The following is an 8263-nucleotide window of genomic DNA, read 5'->3' as shown; positions in this document are numbered from 1 at the left end:
ACTTGATGAATGGCTTCTCGATTGCAGCACGGCCAGCAATTCCGTGTTTATGAAGCTCCCTTCTAATTGTTTTGGTACTCACAGGGTTCGGTAACACAACATTCATTTCAGCAGTAACTTTTGCAGCTGTGGTCTTCTTATTTTTCGTCACAATTGCCCTTAATGATCGTCTGTCATGATCACTCGGGACACACTTTCGTCCGCGCTGTGATTTAGCAGATGATGGTTTTCCGTTTTTAAAATATGCGGAATAAATCTTCGGTACAGTACCTCTTGAAACACTAAACACCTCGGCTACCTTGCTTACGGAAGCACCTACCATACGTGCTCCAACAATTTGCCCACATTCGAAGTCTGTTAACTCTGACATAATGCAATGACAACCTCACATAACAGTACTCCGACAACAACTGAACTGTTTAGCACATTTACGAAGTTGTATAGGTGGCGTCAGTAGTCAAAAACGCCAGCGCCACTTACATATTTCATTAAAATCAATCTTTCTTTTCAAACATGCATTCCACAAGGTGTTTCCATATTTTTGTCCATCCGCTGCATATATGTGTGTGTGTCTGTAAGATAAAAAATATGAAGGCAAACTTCTGGTTTTAATTGGCTATAATCTCTTTTAGTTTTATTTTCGTTGTGGTCTCATCTGTCTCTGTCTTAAAAATAGCGCCGTGGGTCTGCGCTGCGTCATTCAAATTAATTCCTGCCATCTTACGCAACGCTTAATGCAGATGTCTCTTGACCAATAATCTAATTGCAAACCAAAACTTAAAACTGAAACTTTGCCTCCCTCCCTCCTTCCTTTGCATGGCTACCGCGACTCTCTCTCTCTCTCTTCTGGCTTTCAACCTGTTAAGACGCTTTGCTGCAATCATCTGTGCGCTGCAATGATCGTTTATATCGCAATAGTATCAAAATTGTTCTGGAAATGGGGAAGATCGGAGTGCCAAGTGGGTTGGGACCACAAAATGTAAATTTAGGTAAATAAGGAATTTGATTCGGCTCGACTGTTTCTTCTTCAAAATGGATGGACGTTCTAAGAATCAAGTATTTACGCCATCAGTATTTCTACGCCTCCTACGTCTCAATATTTCCAAACTTGTGCTTTTATTACATTCTTCGGCCAGTTCTAATTACGAAGAAATGCGCACGGGTTTGTTATTCTGTGTTCACGGTGAATCATGGGAAAAGTCCTGTTCACCGAAAATTTTAATGCAAGTTTGCGCCGCATTCGTAATCAAATCATTCATGTCGTGTCATCAAACTGCAGTTTTATTACATATATATATATATGTCATAATGAAAGCAAAGGAAAAGACGGAACACTGTAGATGCGTGATTATTTTTTGAAGCACTTGCAAAACACCACAGCAGAAGAATGATCTGTTATTTTTTAAACACTGAAAAAACAAACTTGATGATTCACTTCTTTCATATTATCTTGGAGTTATCACAAAACGATGATTTGAAGAGCTGAATTAAATTTTCCATTGAGGTTTCAGGCTGCAGGAAACTATCCTGTCGACTAATTAATAACTGTAATGTTTTCAGTTATTCCAACACATCGTGGGCGAATGGTGAGGCTATTCCATTACACGTTCTGGCAGATGGTTGACGAAGCTGGGGTGATTGAAACACGGAGAAAAATGACGACTCAGGACTTTTCACTTTTAACAGCAAGCATATCTTTATTTTAATTTATAGCAGATGACTTTTTCCAGATGAAGTTAATCAAATAACTTATTCAGTGATTGAACTATTAGATACGACTGACTTTAAACTTTAATACATCATAACGTTCTTGACAATAAATCACCGAATTGTAAACCAAAACTTTTCTCTTCGCGTGCTTCCATCTTTCATAACTACGCACTTCAGCTTTTGCTTGCTACTCTGCTAAGATGTGATTTCGCTGGCTTGCTTTCTATCTCAACAATATCAAAAATGTAAATCTTCTGTGGAAAGGCACGACCAGAGTGCCAAGTGATTGTGGCCACAAATATCAGATGGAAATAAAAATGGAATTAAAACTGCCTCGACTGCCAAGTTCTTTAAATACTACGCAATCAAAATGCTTCTTTAATATGGATCTAAGCACAGATCGACACTGCTTCGTTATTTCCTTTGCTTTTATTATTACATATATGTAAGATATAACAAAATATGATAGCTGTTTCAAAAAAATAATTGACGACCTCAAAATTAACATTCTAAATTTGGTAATCTGCCCCTAAATTCATCTCTTCTCACAGGTTCCAGACTTTTCTATCTTATGTAACGTTTTAATGCGTCCAATCAAATTAATTCTAAACCAAAACTGTGAACTGAAACTTCAGCCTTCTTGCTATGAAAGTACTATAACCTTGCCCTTTTTACCGCATAGCTTTCCTGCTGGTAATCCATGCTGCTGCCGCTTACTCGCTTAAGATGACGTCGTACTTCAAAATGGGAGTTATTCTATTCAAATATAATTAGGAAGTATCTTATCCGAAAAAAGGATGATTTGATATGCATGGAAAAAATAAAGATTGTGATTTTTCAAGATATGTTGTGCTAAATTACGTCATCATGCTTTCCACTCTGCCACCTGTCAAACCACAGTTTCATTACAATAATATGGCGCAGCCGATTTTCGACCCTACAGGCGTGGAACTTCAGTGCAGTTTATTTCAACAAATCTCACGTACTCTAAAGAATGGATAAAATAAAAAAGGTAAATATTCATCTGACTTCCCAATCAAGCCACTACGGTCTTCTCGGTCATCTACGCAGTATCGTAAGCTGTTGGGAGGTCCACTGCTTTCATCTACGCATTTGAAATCATTACATATATATATATGTGTATATATATATATGTTATACATATTCAATCCTGCAAAACAACTTTCCATTACTATCTAATAGTTTCGATTTCTACATCGGTTTTTCTCTGTAATTTAGTTAGGTTATTAATTAGGTTTTTTTATTCCTTCTGTTCTCATCAAGCCTATCTAGAAATTCTTTGGCGAATACGAGTAATCTTACATTCCTTATAATTAAACAATATGCCCTTGAAGCACTCTCTAAAGATCATATTGGCCCCTTCATCTGTTGTAAAACTCACCAAACTTTGAAATTCATTCGTCAAATTTTCGTCAATTTTTTAGTTTATATGCACCAAACAAACTTCAAAATAGTCATTATTTTCAAAATATGGTAATATGAATATATTTAATAGTTATACATAAAAATGATTTATTATATGCATGGTTACATATACGTTTAGCAATATTAAATACACAATTTTATATAAAGGTAAATTGCTTCGTGAGGTTTTGGAAACTGCTGACCTTTATTCGAGAAGCATTTTAAATTTAGTGACCACTGAAAACTGTGCGAATGAAAATATTGCGGAGAAAACAACGCAAGGGAAAAATATCATCGCAAACACCATAAGAGAAAAGAAAACGAGGATAAAGGATAAAAAAAAACCGCATTCGTATAAATATAAAACATAGTCGTAGAAATTAAAGCGGCTGAAAAACTTAGCACTCTTTAAAATTTGCTAAGAAAACAGGAGGCTAAAAAATAAAGCAATTCCAAATCATCGCAAGATGCAGACATAAGTTTCAAGAATTTTAAGTTTTTGAACGTAACTTTTTTTTTTTATTTTCAGTAAAATTTATTAGTTAAATCAAAAATGGTAAATATAGAGGTAATAATAACCATCATTCCTTTTTGCTCTCGCAAATCATTATGAAGACATGCATTTAAAATTTTTGAGATCTGAAAACACATGTCTGCGATGTTATCATCAAGCTATCATTCTTCTGTACTTTATTTTTTACCATAATATTTTGTGTAGCGATGTTTATAAACAGCGAAGTTTTCTATTTGCTTTTTTTTCCTCCCATGACGTTTTGTACGACGATATTTCCAACGGCGTTCTTCTATCCACAATGTTTTTGCTTCACACAGTGGTATAAATGTCATAACTGGTTCAACCCTCTGAGCACCATGACCGGCATTATTCGGTCATGAGATTTTTTGTCACTTATTAGCGTATATTAGCTTATAATTTAAAATATTGTGCTTTCTTACTTTCGGTAGTAGTATAAATGCCATCTTGATAAATGTAAGTTTATGAAAATAGAGACTAAAATAGGTAAATGTACATATCTAGCTAATAAAGGCTCTTTAAATACAGGTCTTCATGACAGATCCAAAACCCCAGCCGCTCAGAGGGTTAAGCCAAGTTCGTTGCTAGGTAACAAGACCTTTCTATTTCACAAAAACTGGTTTAGGGACGTGGGCATAAAGTTCAAAGTTTTCAACCTTATGCCAATTTGGTATTAGAGTCGACCATTCAGAAGCGAACACCCGAAACCTATTTCGCGGGGAAGCTGTAGACATATCCACGCAGGCGCAAATTTACCTTTTCTAATTGGCTACGGCTTAGACCATGACCCGTAGATGTGAACGGAACTTATGCCTTGTTGCTATGCCTCTATGACATTTATACCACCGTCTGAAGAGCCTAACTTCTAAAATTGAATCACTCTATCTTGACCATACTTTATTCTTAATCATTTCCATGTATGAAAATAATTGTTCCCATCTGCCCGTTGTTACGAAACGAAGATAAAAATTTTTGCGACTTTTCTTGGATTCCAAAAAATGTTCAAAGTGTAACGATCGCTAGAAATTAATCATATAAGAAACATTTAGGAGCAATGAGAGCTCGTTAAATTTCATTTTTAGTTTTAAAGATTCACGGCAAAACACTAAAGTACAGCTTCCGACTCAGTCGATCCCTTTCGGAGCTCAACACACCCAAGATACTCTTTACGATAAAACACGATAAAACTCACGATACACTGCTACTCCTCGTAAAAACAGGGTTTATATAGCTTTTGAAAATTCTGGAGCAAACCGGTAAGAATCCGTTTTAGAATGTTCTCGCTCCGTCAACGGCATATCGCCTATTTTGTGGCCAAATGGGCGATTTTGTGCGAAATCTGGAAACCCTGCCTTTCATTGCACTTTCCTGGCCACCCTAAAGCTAGCTTACCGCAGCTGGATATTTCGTAGCTGTATTTAACATTTCACAACATTCTCCGAATTTTGTTCTTTTAAACCGTCTTGCTCTAATTATATCCATGTATCTTACTATTGACATCATGATATGCTTCAAATTCAGGACTTTCCTGCAGAGAATTTTTTTATGTATAATATGATGATATTTCATTCGAAACAATCTAAGTCTTTTAAAGTATAATAACATTCTCAAAAACACTCCCTTGCCACTGTGCTCGAATGAGTTTACCGGAATTGAATTGTTGATTTTTTTTTTAAATGCCTTTACTTTATCAATTATATTCGATCCTCTGATTTTCTCAAAGTAGCCTTAAGACCGATAAGTTCTCAGAAGATATTAAAATTGCCAGCAATTTCTATTTGAAGAATAATTGATTGAGCTATATCATACGCATGTCCAAGGCTAAATGAAGAAAGAATAGCATAACATAAACGTGAAAAAAACTCAAGATTAATTGACTTTGATTTTATTTTAACAGGAGTGCTCTTAGCGCTTTCAGAGCTATCTCTTTCTTTCGCTGCAGCTAAAAGAAAGCTATAGTTTCAGTTCAGTGCTATGTTTTCTTACATTCACTGTTATTTGACGTGACATTCTTTAACAGCATGAACATTTTGTGCCAAATGATCAGTAACATCATGTGAAAGTTCTTCGATGCGTCTTTGTAATTCTTTGCTTGAACAAAGCAATTTCGTTCGCTTTTCTTTGGTCATTTCTTCACCAAAACATTCTGCAAATTTTTCTACACAGGGCTTAATAGCTTTCTATCCATCAGAATAAGGGTTTTTTAGCCAACACAAAAGAAATTTCGTAAGACGCTTCTACCATTGGAACATTTTCAAAATTCCGTTTTTCAAAAACATATTTTTCCTCCCTTTTTTTCCTTTACTTTCTCTTAACCACCACTTTCATAACCAAGAATTAAGTTCAGTTTTTTCTTTTTTCTAATTTAGTTTAATGTCTTCTACAGTATCTGTTAAAATTATTTCTTATATTAAAGAGAATGCTTTCACAAATAATGTAGAACACTTTTCGTGAAAGACCAGTAGAAAATAAGAACTAAATTTAGCACAGTTCATTAAATTATTTCTTGCTGTCGTGTTCTATTTTCTTTTTTGCTTATTTTCTCTTGGAATATAATGGGTAGGTGAAACTGTCAAAAAATTCAAAAAGTCCAGATTATTATTAAATAATTTATTTAAACTGTTTTATAACTTTGAACATTATGAATATTAAAAAAACAGTTCTGCAAGTTTAATATAAGATTTCTATTTTCACGAAGGCCTAATACAGCTTTATAAATTTAAAAATCATAACTCTGCCATCTCTTTGTTTGGTAATTAATATATTATTACGTTTGGTGAAAACGCACTTAATACCCGTACAAATGCCTTCATTACGAATGTTTTGGTGATGATCAGTTAAATTTTATAATATACCTACTAATTTTATATAAAAAGGAATATTTGTCGCCCAGGCGGTAGAATGGTTAGCGTCGCTGACTGCCCTGCCGAAGGGCCTGGGTTCGAATCCCGGAGAAGGTATGGTTTTATGTAAAATTTATAGAGCTGTATTAGGCCTTCGTGAAAATAGAAATCTTATATTAAACTTGCAGAACTATTTTTTTAATATTCATAATGTTCAAAGTTATAAAACAGATTAAATAAATTATTTAAAAATAATCTGGACTTTTTGAATTTTTTGACAGTTTCACCTACCCATTATATTCCAAGAGAAAATAAGCAAAAAAGAAAATAGAACACGACAGCAAGAAATAATTTAATGAACTGTGCTAAATTTAGTTCTTATTTTCTACGGGTCTTTCACGAAAAGTGTTCTACATTATTTGTGAAAGCATTCTCTTTAATATAAGAAATAATTTTAACAGATACTGTAGAAGACATTAAACTAAATTAGAAAAAAAAAATGAACTTAATTCTTGGTTAAGAAAGTGGTGGTTAAGAGAAAGTAAAGAAAAAAGGGGAGAAAAAATATGTTTTTGAAAAACGGAATTTTGAAAATGTTCCAATGGTAGAAGCGTCTTACGAAATTTCTTTTGTGTTGGCTAAGAAACCCTTTTTCTGATGGATAGAAAGCTATTACGCCCTTTGTAGAAAAATTTTCAGAATGTTTTGGTGAAGAAATGACCAAAGAAAGCGAACGAAATTGCTTTGTTCAAGCAAAGAATTACAAAGACGCATCGAAGAACTTTCACATGATGTTACATTTGGCATAAAATGTTCATGCTGTTAAAGAATGCCACGTCAAATAACAGTGAATGTAAGAAAACATACCACTGAACTGAAACTATAGCTTTCTTTTAGCTGCAGTGAAAGAAAGAGATCGCTCTGAAAGCGCTGAGTTAAAATAAAATCGAAGTCAATTAATCTTGAGTTTTTTCACGTTTATGTTATGCTATTCTTTCTTCATTTAGCCTTGGACATGTGTATGACATAGCTCAATCAATTATCGTTGGTGCGGTATGGCGGCACTCTAAATATACGGCGAGCCGAAAGTTCTCTCGTGTGGTTTGGTGGAAGGGTCCGTCCCCCTCGGGGTCCTCTCCATGGAGATTGGGGGGGGGAACTGAGCTAAATCGCACGGTCACCTGAATGGTGCTCAACTGTCACCTGAATAGAGCTCAAAGCTGTTGCCAACGGAAGGCGTAATCTAGAACTCCTTGCCACTAATCGACCAACTAACAGTCCATTCTGAGCTGATTCAATAAATGGCAATAAATCTTCAAGATCTTTATCTTCAAGATCAAATAAATGCACATTCTACAAATGAGCGATGCGTTTTCAGACCGCGACATAGTATTTCCGCAAAACAGCAGACTCAGGATGAAGCTTAAGCGTATGCAATTGAAGATGACAGTTTTATGACAGGCATTCACAGATATTCACAGATCATCTTCATGTTTTTGCGTGACTCTTTGAATAAAACACGGTAGAGTAATACCAAAGTGTAGAGGCGGGTGAACCGCTGTTCTACAGTTAAAAGTTATGTTTCACTTAATCATAATTGGCCATAAACAAAGCAGAGAGGGACGAACAAGATTTTCCAGCAGACAGAAACCAAAGAAGAAATGTGACATGTCCATAATCAAGGCCCAGTATAGAATGACCTAGGTTTAGTTCAACTTGATCTAAGTTGGTTGTTAGAGTTTTTGTTCACAAA

This window comes from Stegodyphus dumicola, chromosome 4, assembly GCF_044657685.1.
Source record: "Stegodyphus dumicola isolate Sdum_Otavi_A_Nest chromosome 4, ASM4465768v1".
NCBI lineage: Eukaryota > Metazoa > Arthropoda > Arachnida > Araneae > Eresidae > Stegodyphus > Stegodyphus dumicola.
The sequence above is the reverse complement of the archived record's forward strand: the minus strand, read 5'-3'. Positions refer to the sequence as shown.